Source organism: Maylandia zebra, linkage group LG22 (assembly GCF_041146795.1).
Source record: "Maylandia zebra isolate NMK-2024a linkage group LG22, Mzebra_GT3a, whole genome shotgun sequence".
Taxonomy (NCBI): Eukaryota; Metazoa; Chordata; class Actinopteri; order Cichliformes; family Cichlidae; genus Maylandia; species Maylandia zebra.
The window spans coordinates 19,815,372-19,831,191 of NC_135187.1; the positions used below are offsets into that span (position 1 = coordinate 19,815,372).

The 15,820-nt window shown below is 42.3% G+C and overlaps 1 protein-coding gene across 5 annotated transcripts in view; it reads right to left on the bottom strand.

The window, feature by feature from the left end:
* Positions 1 to 15,820, bottom strand: part of elmo1 (engulfment and cell motility 1 (ced-12 homolog, C. elegans)) — a 104,397-nt gene that overhangs the window by 63,524 nt on the left and 25,053 nt on the right. The window contains exon 1 of one of the 5 annotated variants that reach the window (XM_023153912.3): positions 10,482 to 10,676. The exons of the other annotated variants lie outside the window; for them this stretch is intronic. The gene's annotated coding sequence lies outside the window, so the exon portion shown is untranslated. Of the gene's footprint in view, positions 1 to 10,481; positions 10,677 to 15,820 lie in introns of those variants that run through there. 5 annotated transcript variants of the gene reach the window in all.

A 15,820-nucleotide genomic window follows, 5' to 3' on the forward strand; every position in this document is an offset into this window, starting at 1 on the left:
AACTGCTGAGCGGAATATGGTGTTATTATAGTGTTAATACACATGGCAAAAGCACTTGTGGATGGATGACTGGAGACGTGTTTACAAACACTGACCACATGTAATCTATGCACGTGTGCATTTAAAGAGAGTGTGTTAATTTAAGGACACCGGCCTGGCGTTGTGTGTGATTCACCCCATAATAATCCACATAGCCTTTATTCAAGGGCCCGTTGCCATGGCAGCTGCTGCATCAATAGCTTGAGATGTGGATGCATTTTCTTTCCAAACTGCATGCCCATACTCAAGTCACGTTTGTCACAACTTCACAAAAATGAGTCACTCCAGCCCTCTGCGTTGAACAAGCGTGCCTGCTGAAGATTAGAACGGTTTCTTAATGCATGTTAAATACTTTCTGATACACTTTGCCTTCAGTGATGTTCAGTAAATTAGTGTTTTGCTCCGCTTTCCAGCTCTGTAACCTTACGCAGAAAAGATAATGCCACAAAAGATGAGGAAAAACAAAATGGAAAGACAACACTGAAAGAGATCTATGTAAACATCTGGATAAACTGAATTCTTGAATCCTGCTTTTCTATTTGTTCACAAAAATGTGCCTTTTAAGAAAAGAAGAAGAAAAAATTAATTTCAGGCTCATCCTGTTTTTTCCATGTTAAAAATACATGTCCCAAATACAGGAGCCTTACTGTACTAACACATGTATGATTCATTCAGTTGCATTACACAAAGAAACTCGCATTAGTCATCTATGTACAGATAATCATCCCTCTCAAAACTGACCCGAAGTCACAGAGAGACAGAAAATGAAAGCTAGAAATCTGCTGTTCTTGAGACTGCCGTCAACATTTTTAGCCCTGATATTCCAGTGATTTTAATGTTAGTCCACTGTTTAATTTGTCAGTTTCCTCAGGTTAAAATATCACAGCAACGTTTAAGTGAAATATCTCAACAGCTGTTGGATGAAGAGCCATAACATTAGCTAAAGCTTGTACATTCACATGCTCTTCAGATGCTCCCATTTCCAAAGTTTTCCTGATTATTCCAGCACACATACAACACAGTGCATTAAAGACCCTCATGAGATGAAGGGTACATGCTAAACTTTATCCTTTAAGGTTAACACACCATCACAGTGAATCTAAGACTTTAAGTTGACACTGTTTTCTGCACCAACATGTTAGCATTATCTAAATATCAGGGACCCCCAACAGAACCCAGTTGGGTTTTTTTAGGTTCTAAGCCTATATTAACTATTTGATGATATTCGATGGTACTGGCATTTATAACATCTAATAAATGAAATGTGAATAATGAATTGGATAACCATAAAAAAAATGGATGGCTGGATACCAGAGTGCAATGTTGGGTTTTTAAATAATTTCTCTAATCAACAATCCCCTTTTTGTCTTTTAAAAACACTCACAAAAAGTAAATAAGTAAAGCAGTTTATTTGAATGTAATTGTTTCGTATTGCTTTAACTAAACCTACCAGTGCAATTTCTGGGACTTCCAGTTGTAACTAAAGGCAAACAATAAAGTCCACTGGGACATATTTCTGTTGATGTTATCACAGACATAACAGGATCTGATGAGTAACATGAAACTGGAGTGCATAAATGCCAAAGATAGCTACTGTGATATGTTTGCACCAAGACTTAGGCTCAGTTCACCGAGTACCCTGCTGTGATAACACAAAGAAATAACCAAAAATTACAGGAAGATCCATTAAGTGAAGAATTCGAGAGACTTGTTTGTACCTTAAGTCAGAGCACAAGCTCATTCTCCTGACACAGGATTTGTTTTTCCAATAAGGATGAGAAGTGTGTGCGTGTTTGTGCGTTTGTATCTGTATGTGTGTGTTCCCAGCACCTTGTCATCATCTTCCAAGAACTTCAGATGACTCAAAGATGGACTGCCTTGAGGCATATTGATTGGAAATACACACATGTGCACGTACCAGGCCACACACACGCACACATTATCTAAAGCTTCAATTTAATTGAGAAACACAACGTTTCAACACACATAGCACACCAGAGCTACAAGTGGTCCAGGACTCATTCGATCAACATGTTTTTCTAGCGATCGACACGCCGCGCTCCTGCAAACAGCTTCTTAGAAACAAGCTTTTCACACCAGGATTATGTCTGGCGTCCGTATACGTTTGCCTTCATATCTACAAAAGATCATGATTTACATGAGCCATGTGGTCTGTGTATCAATTCCCTTATCTGTCACTTTGGCATCTCGCTGCAGCCTCTTTACACTGTAAATGGAACCTTGTTATCGCGCTAGCTGCTGTCACAGCTCATCATGTCAGAGCAGGTGATTTGCTGCAACCTGGTTTAGCTGAGTTTGAGTGACTGAGTGTGTTTATTTTACACTCTGCTAGAGGGTTAAGCAGGCCAGCGGGATAAAGAGCTCATTCCATCTTTTTTTATCTTCTGGATCTGACCCCGCTTCTTTTCTCTTCTCTGCTTTTCTACCGCATCTGATGTTTTATTGCTTTCATCGACCTCTTTTTCCACTCCGTGCTCTGCTTCTCTCTCCAGAAACATATTATTTTGCAGAATTTGACCCAAATAATACATATACACTCACCGGCCACTTTATTAGGTACATATATTCAACCGCTTGTTAATGCAAATATCTGATCGTCCAATCAAATGGCAGCAACTCAATGGATTCAGGCATGTAGACGTGGTCAAGGCGAATAAGAATGGGGAAGCAGGGTGATCTAAGTGCCTTTGAATGTGGCATGGTTGTTGATGCCAGACAGGGTGGTCTGAGTTTTTCAGAAACTGCTCATCTACTGGAATGTTCCCTCATAACCAACTCGTGGGTTTACAGAGAATGGTACAAAATCAGAATCAGAATCAGAATCAGAAAGGGTTTTATTGCCAAATGTTGAGCAGGTTTACAACATTAGGAAATTGCTGCGGTGCTTCAGTGCAAACATGCTGTCATAAATTGCGCTTAAATAGACATGAAAAAATAAAAGTAAGAATAAGAATTAAAAGTGCTACGTAGAAAGATATATACATGAGTGCAGGTGGTGATCAGTGCCAAACATGGAATGATGCAGTGAACACAGCGTAGGGTCATGAGTTAGTGGTGGGAACAGTCGTACGTTTATTGTTCATGTGTCCAACAGCAGAGGGGAAGAAACTGTTCTTATGGCGAGAGGTTCTGGTGCACTTTACAGGAAGGGCCAGAGTCGTCTCTATTTTTTGAGGCGACTGAGGTCCTTCAACATCTGCCAGAAAATGCTGAGGATTTTCTATGAGTCTGTTGTGGCCAGTGCGATCCTCTATGCTGTTGCATGCTGGGGGAGCAGGCTGAGGGTCGCAGATGCCAACAGACTTAATAAACTGATCCGTAAGGCCAGCAATGTTGTGGGGATGGAGCTGGACTCCCTCAAGGTGGTGTCGAAGAGGCGGATGCTGTCCAAGATAAAGACAATGTTGGATAACACCTCCCACCCACTCCATGACATGCTGGTCAGTCACAGGAGCTCGTTCAGTGAGAGACTGAGATTACCGAAAAGCACCACTGAACGACACAGGAAATCATTCCTGCCTGTGGCCATCTCCCTGTACAACGCATCCACTTAACACACTGTTTGCTGCTACAGCTACACATGTTTCTTTTCCAACTATTTATTTATAAGTGACTTATGTATGTATTTATGTATATATATGTATATATTGTACTATTCTTAGTTAGCGTATTGTCTGTCTTGTCTTAATGTTGGTTTAAAATGGAGCACTGTAACAAAAAATAATTTCCCCCAGGGATCAATAAAGTATTCTGATTCTGATGATTCTGATTCTGAATGGACCGGAGCCTCCTGCCTGAGGGGAGCAGGTCAAACAGACTGTGTCCAGGGTGAGAAGGGTCAGCTGAGATCCGAGCTGCACGCCCCAGTGTCCTGGAGGTGTACAGGTCCTGCGGAGATGGGAGTCTACAGCCAATCACCTTCTCAGCAGAGCGCACAACATGCTGCAGTCTCTGTTTGTCCCTGATGGTGGCTCCAGCGTACCACACGGTGATGGAGGAGGTGAGGATGGACTCGATGATTGCGGTGTAGAATTGCATCATCGTCCGTGTTGGCAGGTTGAATTTCTTCAGCTGCCTCAGGAAGTACATCCTCTGCTGGGCTTTCTTAATGACGGAGGTGATGGTGGGCTCCCACTTCAGGTCCTGAGTGATGGTGGTACCCAGGAAGCGGAATGAGTCCACAGAGGTGATGGGGGTGTCAGTCAGGATGATGGGGGGGAATGGGGCTGTGTGCTTCCTGAAGTCCACAATAATCTCCACTGTCTTCTGGGCATTCAGCACCAGGTTGTTGTGGCTGCACCAGGACACCAGATGTTCAACCTCCCACCTGTAGGCAGACTCATCCCCGTCCGAGATGAGCCCAATAACGGTGGTGTCATCTGCAAACTTGATTAGCTTGACAGACTGGTGGGTGGAGGTGCAGCAGTTGGTGTACAGAGAGAAGAGCAGAGGAGAAAGAACACAGCCCTGAGGGGAGCCGGTGCTGATGGTCCGAGAGTCCGAGACATTCTTTCCCAGCCTCACATGCTGCTTCCTGTCCGTCAGGAAGTCGGTGATCCACCGGCAGATGGGATCAGGCACATTCATCTGGGAAAGCTTGCCTCGGAGATGGTCTGGAAGGATGGTGTTGAAGGCAGAGCTGAAGTCCACAAACAGGATCCTGGCGTAGGTTCCTGGGGAGTCCAGATGCTGCAGGATGAAGTGTAGAGCCATGTTGATGGCGTCGTCTACAGACCTGTTGGCTCTGTATGCAAACTGCAGGGGGCCCAGGAGGGGGGCCGTGAGGGTCTTGAGGTAGGAGAGAACCAGGCGCTCAAATGACTTCATGACCACAGATGTCGGAGCCACGGGTCTGTAGTCATTTAGTCCAGTGATCCTAGGTTTCTTGGGGACAGGGATTATGGTAGAGGACTTGAAGCAGGCAGGCACATGACATGCCTGCAGTGAGGAGTTGAAAATGCCAGAAAACACTGGGGCCAGCTCGTTTGCACAGTGTCTGAGGGTGGCAGGAGACACGCCGTCTGGGCCGGGAGCTTTCCGAGCATTCACTCTTAAACTGCTTCCTCACACCTGCTTCATGAATATGAAGAGTTGTGGTGGGAGGAGGTGGTGTGAAATCCTCTTTTGTGTGGGGTGAGGAGGGGGGTGTTGTAGGTGAACAGTTTGAAGGTGGTGATGGCTCTATGGAGGGGGGAGAGGTGGGGGAATTAGTGTCTAAAGTGCCTCTATTGTTGGGGCCGTTGGAGGTGTGAAGGCTGCCTGATGGCTCGTCAAAACGGCAGTAAAAGTCGTTAAGGGTGTTGGCTAAGAGCAAGTCATCAGTGGAGTGGGGGGTTTTAGGCTTGTAGTTTGTGATATTCCTAAAACCTTTCCACACAGAGGCCGAGTCATTCTCTGAGATCTGCTGCTGCATCTTCTCAGAGTGCTGATGTTTAGCAATGTCCACTTCTTTAGTGAACCTGTACTTGGCCTCTCTGTAGCAGTCCCTGTCTCCGCTTCTGAACGCCTTTCTCTTTTCCAGCCACAGCTTTTTGAGTTTGGGAGTAAACCAGGGTTTGTCATTGTTATAACTCACCCTGGTGCGTGATGGCACAATGCTGTCCTCACAGAAGTGGATATAGGAGGTGACAGTGTCCGTAAACTCGTCCAAGCTGTTAGAAGCAGCCTTCATTGTGTCCCAGTCTGTAGACTCCAAACACGTGCGAAGCTCCTCCACAGCCTCGTTGCTCCACAGTTTTTTTGTCCTCACGACAGGTTTGGAGAGCTTCAGCCTCTGTCTGTACGCGGGGATTAGGTGGATCATGACGTGGTCAGAAAGTCCGAGTGAAGCGCGGGGCACCGCGCGATAGGCCCCGCTGATCGTGCTGTAGCAGTGGTCTAATGTCCTCTCCTCTCTGGTCGGGCATTTAATATACTGCTTAATATACTGCTTATATTTCGGAAGCTCATGGCTCAGATTGGCTTTGTTATCTACTGAGCCGCAGTTTTCTGGATAGTTGCTGCCAAAGGAGAGTGGCCAGACATCTTTGAGCTACAGTTGCTCAAATAACCACTGAAGGTATGCAGAAGAGCATCTCTGAACGCACAACGTCAAATCTTGAAGCAGACGGGCTGCAGGACAGAAACCACACCGGGTGCCCCTGCTGTCAGCTGAGAGCAGTGTTTAAGAACAAAGAAAAACTGGGAAATTTGCACAAGCTCATCAAAATTGGACAACAGAAGATGAAAAAAAATATACTGACCGGTCTGAGTCTGGGTTTCTGTCACAACATTCAGAATGTAGGGTCAGAATTTGACATGGTACTGTAAGTCGAGGACCAGAAAAGCCTTATTGGATGCTCTCTTTTTAATTCTCTTGGTGCAATCTTCATATTTACACGTTGTATTCAGCACCATGACTCTTATACAATGAACCCGCAGTTTAACTGTTCCAGAGTCAAGCCCAAAGTTATTGTAAGCTTTGAAAGTACATGTGTGCAATTAATCTGTCCTTATACACTCGCCCACCTGCTGTTACCAGGAGGCATTTAGTGCTGGGTTACAGTATCTATCTTCCCCATGATTACATATAAACAGAAGAAGCTAGAGCCTTGTTGATACTGGAATTTTGGAGAGGGTACCAGTTTTCTTTAGAGAGAGAATATTATTTGATTTAAGTAAAAAAATCAGAGAAAAGGATTATGACTGTTTTGCTTTTGAACATTATTTAAACCCAAATAAATGACAAATACAAAAAAAAGACTGAGACTGTGAAATTATCAAAGTACAATTTATGCATCTTTCCATTTATAAGTTTAATTTAATCATATAGTCCATTAAACAGTTTATTATTGTGTGATTCTGTCACCTGCCAGAGGTAGAAATTAAGGAACAAAGCCATCAGTAAAGAGAAGAGAGATGATGACAGCAGAGGAAACAGAGGGGAGAGAAATCTTGTGTTTTGTTAGGCAATACTAGGTTTCACCTCAATAATTCATGATGTGTAATAGGAGGGTCCCACAATCTGTGGAGGGACGAGGGGAGGGTGAAGGTGAAGGCAAGGGAACATGAGTAGGAACAGAGGTAGGAAGGCTACGAGAAGCAACGTAAATGAAAGCGGGGCCGACAGCGTGTCAGAGAAAGTTAAAATGAAGGGTACTGATAATAAATAGAAAGCCAGAGAAAATGTAATAAAAAACAGAAATAAAGCAAAAAAGAAAGTAAATCAGCACATTATAGACATCTGAGAAAGTAGAACAAAAGAAAAGGAGAAACAGAGGGTTAAAAATAGAAAGACAAGGGTTATTATCGCATTATATGGACGTATCAGACCGCAGGATGACTTGTGCTAGAGTATGGTGAGACTGGGCTGCTCCACCAAGAAACTTTCTGTGAGAGCGTCAATGTTGTGACAGAGACCATGAGACGGCACTTTTTAAACACCGTGATGTGTCGCCTAGCAGCACTTGATGAACGTCAGACGCCTTTAACACATTTACCTCAGTGTCGCTCTCAAACTCGGACATTTAAGTGGCATTTAAAGCAGCACGACCTGAGGAGGCTGTTATGTGCAAACACCCTCACCCAGGATCAGGACTGGGCACATTAGAAACTGGGACTGTTGTGGAGGGCCGAACCCTAGGAAAATAAGCCCCCATCCCTGCATTACACAGTCTGATCGGGTAACACTTTTACATAGTTTTTATTTGGTTATTAAAGTCTGGTTAAATACACAGTTTAATAATTAATGCATTTACCTTTTTCTTTTTTAAAAAAAGAAATAATTTAAAGTTGTAAAAAATGTAGCCAAATTTCTCCACTCTCCAAGACAACTCTCTATTTGACTCATCTTACTTGTCATGATTGTAACAAGTTTCTTAACTGCTCATCATTATAACTTCAACCTCTTACAACTTACATAATGGAGATCTGTTATCATTCTGTGGTTCTACTAGAGTTCAAAGAAGTCCCCATTTCTTTCGCTAGGCCTTGGCACAGCACATCACTTATCGTCTGACCAGCTCCTGGTTCGAGAGCCATTCCCACTACCTTTCAGCCACATTTATTCTGATTGGCTGACCCTTGTCAAAAGAAGGCTTGAACAGCAGGTGGGTGGGGCTTGACCGATTGCGATTTATTAAACTTATCAGCAAATAGCTGGTACGTGACATATAATATCATCGTGGTCTTTACTGCGCTCACCTTCATCATACAAAAGAGCAGAAAGGGACTGATTGGAGCGGTCTGAATCAGGGCTTACCTGCACATGCTGAACAGTATTAATTATGCTTCAAGAAAACCAAAACGTGCAAGTACTAACAAGACCTTTTTATCCCCCTATATCCACAAAGACCAAGCAAAACGCAATGTAAATGTAAAAAAATCCTATCATAACACATCTGGTCACCCAAGCTCTTGTGTGCCTGAAGTGTGTCTGCACCACAAGGTTTCACGGTATCATGTGAACTATTAGTGTGGGAGAGGTTTCATGTTTATTGCTTTCGCATGAGAGCTTCAAGAATTGTATATGGAGAGATCAGTAACTTTGTCTTTGTGTGGGTGTGTCTGTATTAGTCTGTGTGCTGGCTGGATTTCAAAAGAACCCCTTCAAGCTCTTCATCTGATGCCTCTACAAAGGGCCCGCCTAGCTGCAGGGGTTAGTGTCTGTGTATATATGTGTGCGTGTGTGTGTGTGCGCGTGTGTGTGTGTGTGTGCGTGTGTGCGTGTCTTCAAATAGACCACCATCTTTTATTTGAGTTGAGACAAAAGGCCACAGTCGTGCTGCAGAGGACCTAGAGTTATTGTCGCTCTAAAGGTGACACCTTTAGACATCTACACACAGTAGATGTTCACGTTACACTTATTGTGAGCGTACATAAAAAACACACCCTGTAGTTAAGGTAAATCAACTATGAACACCATCTGACGCTTCATGTTCCAAATATGTTACTTTAACTTGATATGATTGAATTAACGATACAGAAGTGTGCATAATAGTAGTTATTACAGCTCAGTTACATTTGCACTATTACTGCTGGCATAAATTAAACACTTCAACCATTTAGGAGGTTGGAAAAAAAAAGAAAACTCGCCTGGCTGGGAATCACTGATGAATAGAGTGTCAACACAAAACAGAGCACAGTCCCAAGAGCCATGAAAGGCATAACAGCAAGAGTACACTTAATCTTAAAATCTTCATGCTTATTTAGTTGTTTTCCCATTCTTCCACAACACACGTATACCTAACACCCAGTCGACAGGAAAAACCACTGATTGGAAGACAAAGGGCTGAGAAAAAGGCTTCAAATAAAGGACAAAGACATAAAGGGTAAAGCTAGGGACAGGGTTGAGAAATGTGGCATCAAGATTCAAACAAACAGGAAGCGTCACGTTCTGAGGGACTTCGCATACCAGCAAGACAAAGAAAACAATCTAGCCAAGTCATTTTTTAAAAATATTTTTATTATGTAATAGACCATTTTCTAAAATTTCTAAAGTCTCTGTGCGACCCATGTGCCTCTCAGCGGGCCTCTGTGTCACAAACCGCCTTCGCTCACACAACACTAGCAGGATATCCTGTCAAAGGTCGCTACCAGCTGCTCGTAGCAACTCTCAGCAGCAGCCAGCCAATCTCTTTCAAGGCAGTTATGCCGCTAACACCAAGCTGACTTTTGCATTTATGAGTTTACATGTGCCACTCAATATACCATCTCTGTGTTTTTTTAAACATAAATCTACACACACAAGAAAAGAAATGAGCATGGAGCTATGATACACTACCAAACACAGAACAAACATAGCCTAAGTATAGCGCTCGGAGCAGAGCAAGCTGGCAAATTAAGGTAAACAAGTGAATCAGAAACAATTAGAGGTACTTGGATGATATTCTGTAAAACCAAGTAATAAAAACACGGAAATTATTAGTGATGAGGAGACAAAAAAAACAGAGACAGAGAAATAGAAAAAAAATCTAAGGCAAAATTAGGCTCCAAAGCACAAAACTAATCCTTAATGTCTATCGTGAGGGAACATTCATATTGCCAAGTAATTACTTTCCAATGCAGCAGATTTATCAGCTGTGTAAGCATACACTTTCTTTAGCCAATCCAAAATCATAAACTACTGACACCACATTTCCATCCCACCAAATTACGAGGCCACAAGGCTCAGCTGTCTTTAAACTCGTCCGTTCTTTGACAGCGCAATTCTTCTTTGGTTTGCTGGAGGAAAACCCACGAAAGTTCCCTGTTCTTGGAACAGACATACCAAGACTTTTACCACTCCAGACGGCAAACATCCTACCGCACAATGGCCGTGCTTAAGGAGGTGGCACACTGGAGATTAAAGGAGGCAGGGGAGCACACGGAGCCACACCCTGAGGCCTACTGCATCCTGTGTAGCCTTTTAAAGAGTGAAAAGTACTGAAGACTTGAGGACTCACCCGCAAGACATCCACCAGTACTCTTAGCTTTCTTCCCAATCAACCTGCTTCTTGTGCATGCGACTACAATAACAGGATGGAGAGGGCGACTTCGGTGTGACAATCTGCCTCCAAGTAAAGTGACTTCAGCATCACAAGCCACAAACAAAAAGTTCACCACGGTCTGTGCAGTGCTTCGCCTGAGGCAAAAGAACAACCGACAGAGTGCTGAGACAGAAGGAGGAAGTAGAGGAAGTAGGCGTTTTTCGAGTGAGGAGGAAACAGGTCTGTCTGTTAAAGAAAAAAAAAAGCGGTAAATTCAAAGATAAGACGACAACAGCCGAGAAAACTTAAAGCTCACATGCAAGGAAAGACAAACAATGCATCTGTTTCAAGCCTAGGAATTAAAAACACACTCAGTGAGGTGACTGGATTACTTAAGGGTAATTATAGCTTATGAATATGCCATCAGTGCCCCCCTACTCCAGCTCCACTGTGTTAGTCTAAACTGTTGAAGCCTTAATAGCCATCTACAAGCACAACAAATTAAGCCCAAGACTTATTCTGTGTGTATATGTCAGAGTAGACAGCTAACCTATCAGTGACATTTAGCACGCCAAAAATAAAGAGCAAGGTTCGCCCTTGTTCAAGAGCCAAGCTGCTGCTGCATCTAAAATGTTGGCATTAAAACATGGGCTGAGAGTAACGATGAATTCATGTATGGATTCAGATATCATCAACCAGTGCAGCTCACACTTTCACTTCCACCTCTCGCTCCCCCTAATTACCACAGTCTGCAACAACAGAGTGACTCAGATGTTTTATACTGTCACAAAAGATCGCTGATCATCAGGCCAAACGCCTAAATTAAACATTTACAGCTTGTGCAAGACGATGACATCTTCATCTCCAGCTGAGAGCTCAACAGGCCATCTGTGCAAGCGACACATACAAAAAACAGATGTTTGCTCCACCCAGGCTGAGGTCAACTTTGGTTAGAGTCAGCCCCATAAATACAAACAGTCGGGACTCTCGGTTCTTCCAGGGAGCCTCCGAAAGGCGAGCGCCCAAGCGGGAAAACATTTCAGCTCAGCCACAGCGGTGAAAACAAAACATGCCAATTGAAATATATCATATCCTCATTTAAGTCTTTCATGTTCCAAGACACGGAAATATGACCAAGATGACAGGCCTGCATGCGAAATGAGCGGTCATGTGATCGGCCGTGCCGTCAGAGCCTAACTTGGAAACTATCCTGACCTGAGGAAGTGAAAATATTTAGAGGACCTATGTCCTGGCTATAGAGCTAAGAATATCTGGGATATACTCCGACTGTCAGCAAACTGTGACAGAGGGACGAAAGCTAGCAAAGAGAGAAGCACGCCAGAGCTTTATTAATCTGTCCAAACTATCTAAACTCCTCCTTGAATGTCCTGACTTTGTAGTCGCTTTAAGCCCTCATGATTCATCCAGGATGCTACGACATATCTGTCGAGGTTGGCGAACGTGACATTTCTTCCATGTCACCATCTGCTGACTAAAACTCAAAAACTGCACAACACTACTGAAGAAATTACACCACCCCATTCTTTCAGAGTTAAAAGTCTTATGATCTGAAGTCAAACTCTAACGAGCTCATTTTGGCATATTTCCACAAATGCAGTTAATATGCATATCCCTCTTCCAAAATGGAACAAAAAGTCCAAACCTACACAACCTCAAAAAAAGGAAGAAAAAAAGAAAGAAAAAAAAACCACAACGAGGTGGAAATATTTATGCTCGGACCTTTCTGAGCATGTGGACAGACAGCATTTCAGTAAACTATTTTGTGCAAGTGTTTTGAGACGTTTACGTAATGATGAACAAGAATTTAAGCCGCCCGTAAATGTTCCTCGTTAACAGAACAGAAAAGGCGCTAAATGGTACCACCCAAAATTTAAGCATGTAAGTGACGAGGGGGTCGATACTCAAAACTCTTGATTGACCTGCTGCAATGTTTACACATACATATTTTTTTTTTGGTTAGTTGATTTTATGATCTCTGTGTTAGATCTGAAATGTGTCGAGTTTATCCAAAAGCAGCAGACTGACTGAAGCAGTCTCCTCTGTTTGTGGCTCTAGTCTTGGGCCATTCAGCCTTAGCTGGTTTTTTAAAAGAATTTCAAAAGCCAAAAGCTTTTGAAATTCTTTTAAAAAGTGGTCTTGAGCAATAGTTCTGCAGACTTTCAAAAAGCCTTTTTTACTCACTTTCCTACCAGAGCATTGTCAGTTTAATGTTGTGAGGTTGTTTTTTTTTGTTTGTCTTTTAAATTAAGCCACTTAACACTGAAGCACATCAGAGCACATAACTCCACGGGATGAGCTAGTTTTGTGTCTATCTTTGGGGACTTTTGTAACTAGCAGCCTATCACATACATTTATTTTCCCCCCACTTTTTTACCTGAATTTACTAACAGTCTCAAAAATAACAATGTTTCACAGGCATAAAATAGTATTTTAACACCAAAAAGGTGATTCCCTATTATTATTAAAAAGCTTGTACACTTAAAAAACTTGTATGTTTTTTGGATGGTTTGCCGAGCGCCCTCAATAATTTTGAGGAAGCTGGACAAACAGAGGACAAAAGAAGAAGTAACTATAAATAACTGTTTATACCAGACGAACAGTAGCTGAAAATTAAAAAATAGGGGAAAATCCAGTGAAGACCTGACACCGGATACATGTGGCCCTTCAGTTGATCTGTGCACTGAAGCCTCATCAGAAATAGTGTCAGGGGAAGGGTGACTGTCAAAGAAGGGAAACAGGCAGAAAATGATGAGGTATGCTAAATTACACAAGAACTGAACTGAAAATCAACAGCAACAAGTCTTATGGAGTAATGAAACCAAGTTTGAACTGTCTGATTCAAATTGTCACTGGTATATATGGAGGTGATGAAGAGTTTACATGCATGACAATGATCCCAAACACACAGAGACTGCAGAAAAAGCATAGCTGGATATAAAAACACACACTGAAACACTATCGGTCATGGATTGGTCTCCCCAGAGCCCCGACCTCAACATTATTTAAGCAGTGTGGGATCATCAGAATGGAGAACAGAACAAAAAGCAGCCAGCATCCAAAGAAAAGCTTTGACTGTCCTTCATGAAGCCTGGAGAACTATGGACTAGACTTTTGCAGAGTACTGTGAGAGCTTAAAAGCAGCTATTACTCAGCGGAAAAACAAAGAATTTGGCATATTAGAATACTAATAATTTAAAGCTGATTGTTTCATTTACCAGCTATGCTGACCTATTTCTGAAAAGTAAACAGAAGTTTTCACATACATAGCAGCAAGATGTTGATTAACAACAACACATGGGCAAATATTCAAAACAAGTGTTACTGTTTATAAAATTCAGGAGCTGGATATCAGTCAGCAGCTCTATGACCATGGCCTAGATAACCACTGTTTGCGAGGAATGTGAGCTTGTGGATGCACTTCTTTCTACATGGTTGTAGATCAAAGCGTTAACTGAAAATTTAAAGCAAATGCAGGTTTTAAATAAAGTCAGGGAGGTGCTGACGTCATCCAATTGACTGGTGTTTCAAAAGCTTCTTTTCTTATTCACAGACTTTCTCTTTTTTAAACATAAAATGAATCGGCACATTCCCACATTGTGCTTGCAGAGGAGGTTGTCAGGCCAAGATAATTCCATAACACTTCGGGGGTTCATCTATTATTCAAAGCCACATCCACACTTATTCCACTTAAGAAGAGTAACACGTTTCACTTGCATGATCAAACTACAGCCGTAAATGAACACAAGCTATTAGCCTGCAAAAAAAAAAAAAAGAAAAAGAAAAGAGGAAAGTCCTGGGGTTTGAACGGGGCACTGAGAAAGACAGACTTCCTGCTTTAGACTCTAAACTAGATAAAATGCAAAGAGAGATAACCTGTAATGGAGTTATCGTGCACCAGTAGACCATTCTTACTGGACAAAGAAATGAATTACATCTTGCCAGTCCTTATCATCATTAACAATGCTCCATGCATGCATATGCTAGGTCTGTAAACCATCAAGATAAACAATAATCTACAGTTACGCGATGACAGCGTCAATCAAAGTAATGTTATTAGAACACAAAAATATAGTCGTCATTATTTTTCTACAAATGACGCTTTTAAAGCAGTGTGTCATCAACCGATTAGACCACAGAGAATATTGAGGGTGGAGATGAGACGGAGACAGACGATCTGCTGTGGTGGTGACCCCAAAGTGACCCGCCAGAAAAAGAAGCAGAAGCAGAAACAGCAACAGTCTGCAAAACCACAGAAGCAAAATTAATAGGAACAAAATTTTCGACAGCAGCTCCTTAATTGGTCCAAACGCAACTGGGCGTATTTTAATGCAGAAAATGTCAAATGTAAATACAGTGTTTTAGCTGAGTTTCACTGCCAAGTTTTGTGCAAGTATCCACTTATTATCTTATGAATAACAATGACTGGAACATCGTTGCACACGCTAATGTGCTGCTGACTCCTTGCTTGTCTGACAGTAGTAATAGCACACAGGTTCAGGGGCAATTGACTAAACCTGTGTGTGCAGCACACCAGACAGGTGTACTGTAAACCCAAATAATCTAAATACCAATTAAAAGTGGTTTTTGTTTGTTTGTTTGTTTTTTCCTAATTCAGTCTAAGTGTGTGCATCTTGGTCCTGTGATAGATGAGTGATAAGTCCAGGGTGTACTCTGCCTTGATAGAACAGCTGGAATAGTCTCCAGCCTTCCTGCAACCCTGGACCGCATAAGTGGAAGGAAATGGATGGATGGATGGATGTCTTGTGTCAGTAATGTGTAGTCAGGAAAGCATTCAGCTCTTTTATCTAAACACAGTCAGGCTGAGAAAAATATGCATGCAAGCACTTACTGCACTTAATATGATCAAGAAAGACAGGAAGAAGATGTTTGTCTGCTAGAGTCTGCACTTATCTATTAATATTGCAGCGTGCATGTCAAGGAAGCTCAGAGCTTGCAGTTCATAATTATGCCTGTTCTGTTTTCATGACTGTTTTATGTTTGTTCCATTATGCTTACAGTTTATTTTCTCAGGCTTTATTTATTCCCTTTATGTGAAGAAAGTGAGCAGTGACACCATTGTGCATTGGGGTTTTTGATTATCGGCGTGTTGACACAGATAAGAGTCTTATGCGACTGAAATGGAGGCAAGTCGGCTTATTTTTTAGGTTCACATTTCATTCATTTTAAAAACTGATAGAGCCCCAGGTATTTAACCCATAGTGGGCTTCTCCTCTTGGAGGTTGCCCTGTTCACACCTCTCAGTGATACAGGCAGTGCCATGACCTGGATGACTG